General features: G+C 36.1%; 1 long non-coding RNA gene across 1 annotated transcript in view; it reads left to right on the plus strand.

Annotated features, from left to right (window-relative positions):
• Positions 1-2,064: 2,064 nt before the first annotated feature.
• Positions 2,065-2,500, plus strand: part of LOC138860628 (uncharacterized) — a 912-nt gene continuing 476 nt past the window's right edge. The window contains exon 1 of the long non-coding RNA XR_011398363.1: positions 2,065-2,500. This exon is cut by the window's right edge and continues 232 nt beyond it. This is a non-coding gene — a long non-coding RNA (uncharacterized lncRNA).

Genomic DNA, 2,500 nt, shown 5'->3' on the forward strand with positions numbered 1-2,500 from the left:
CATATCTATGGTCTCTTTTAACCATGGAGACAATTTGTTGATTGGTGAATTTCTTACACAGAAAGGTTTTAGTAATTTTATCACACATCTATAATGGGTACCCATTAGTAATAAAAAAGTTTTTCAGAAATAACAGTTCATTATAGAAGGCATTCCAGGTGCTACATAGATTGTAGGCTCTAGTTATAAGAGTTTTCACACTATTGATTTTGTAAATATACGGGATGTAACTGAGAAAATGTAGGCCGAGGCCAGTGAAAGTGGGTTTACGGTAAATGCTAGTTTGGAAGATACCATTGTTGTTAGTGATCATAGTATCTAAAAATGGCAATTGGTTGTCCATTTGCAATTCACAGGTGAATTTGATGCTGGGGTGTTTGGCATTTAGGTAATCTAGAAAAAGATTAATGTGTGAAGGGTGCTTAAAGAGCAGGAAAGTGTCGTCGATGTACCGACGATAATGTAGGGGTTTGAATTCAGGCGGGCAGTTATCTAGCCAGCTTTTCTCATGGTGACATAGAAATGCATTAGCATAGGAGGGGCCAAGTGGAGAGCCCATAGCTACGCCATCTGTTTGTGCATATAGGCAGTCGTTAAACGTAAAAACTGAATGATGGGCAGTGATTTCCAATAACTTTTTGAAGGTAATCGTATCCAAACCATATTTGTCAAGATAAGTATTGTCCAGGTGGTTAGCTATCAACTCCGTGGTCTCTTGTAGAGGCACGTTTGTGAATAACGACTCGACATCAAAACTCGCCATAGTGACGGGTTGTTGGAAGTTCAGAGACGTGATTTCTTTAACAAAGGATGTGGAATTATCAATAGTATATTGATTGGATGTTAAAGGGGAGATGATGGGAACAAGAAATTTTGCGGTGTTGTAATTGAAAGTGCCAATCGAGGAAATGATAGGCCTTAAAGGGATATTAGGTTTATGAACTTTGGGTAGTCCATAAAGAACACCAGGTCTGGATCCAGAAGTCATAAGAGAGTTGTAGGTGTTTATGTTAATGGATGCTTTGATAGTACGAAGAACTCTATTTAGTTTGTCTTCTAAATATAACAGATGGGTGGAAATTTTTGTCGTGATTTGTTTGAATTTTGTTTTGTTACTGAGAATATCCATTAACTTTTGTTCATAATCACATTTGTTTAAAATAACAACTCCTCGTCCCTTGTCTGGTTTAGTAATTACAATGGTATTGTCATTCTTAAGGGTTTGAAGTGGTGACAGGAGAACATCGGAGTCAAAACCTAGTCTCCTCTGTTGAGATAATTTTCTAAAGGAGTTGTTGGCTATAGTTGTGATGTTGTTAGTAACATTGTTGAAGTTGTTGTTGTAGATGTCACAATTCTTTAAGGAAGCACAAAGCTTTTCAAAGTACAGGTAAAATCTGTGAAATACAAACTTAGTTTGGGGTATACAATAGTCCAGACCATAAGATAGTACATCCTTTTGTTCGTCAGTTAAAATTTTGTCAGAGAAATTAAATATTACTTTATTTTTGTCTACTTTCTTGTTTATATCAATACCTAATTTTAATAGTTTCTTGCTATGAACTGTATCCACTTTACGTATTTTCTTTTCCACGTTTCCATTAATTAACCTTGACACACAAATAAAATCAAGAGGAGATAGTGTGGATTTTAGTCAAGTTAAATTCTTGTTAAGATCCTTAATGACAGATGTCTCTTTTTTCAACTGACTAGTAATTTCACGGTTAAGAAGTTGAAAACACCAAGAACGATATATTTCAGTACGTTCAAACATTGGGTTGTGAACTCGGAAGTTAACAAAGTTTGGGGTAACATGATAGTTTTTACAAAGTCTTAGAAACCGGATGTCCTTCTGCAGCTTCTTTGAACGGAAGGAGAGTTTCTCGGTCCTTCTGAAGATGTTGAGTGTCGTCCTGCCATATTTGTTCCTTATATATTCCGTAATGGGTTTGCCAGTAAGGCGGCGAATCGTTAGTATGAAGAGGTAGATAAATACGTATATTTACAAAATCAATAGTGTGAAAACTCTTATAACTAGAGCCTACAATCTATGTAGCACCTGGAATGCCTTCCATAATGAACTGTTATTTCTGAAAAACTTTTTTATTACTAATGGGTACCCATTACAGTTGTGTGATAAAATTACTAAAACCTTTCTGTGTAAGAAATTCACCAATCAACAAATTGTCTCCACGGTTAAAAGAGACCATAGATATGTTAAACTACCCTACATGGGTGATCTAAGCTTTGAAATCAGAAAACGGTTAAAAACGCTCTTGCAAATTAATTACCCCCAGATTAAATTTACCTTTGTCTTTAGTAACAACAACACAATAGCTAAGTTCTTAAAACATCCTTTAAATCACAGCTCTGACTTATGTTCTAATGTGGTATACTTATTTACCTGTCCTAGCTGTCAAGCTAGGTACGTGGGATCCACCTCACGATGGCTATGTCACCGCATCTCCGAACATAAAGGCAAGTCTTTCAGGACTGGCCT

The sequence above is a fragment of the Penaeus vannamei genome, chromosome 42 (assembly GCF_042767895.1).
Source record: "Penaeus vannamei isolate JL-2024 chromosome 42, ASM4276789v1, whole genome shotgun sequence".
NCBI classification, from domain to species: Eukaryota; Metazoa; Arthropoda; class Malacostraca; order Decapoda; family Penaeidae; genus Penaeus; species Penaeus vannamei.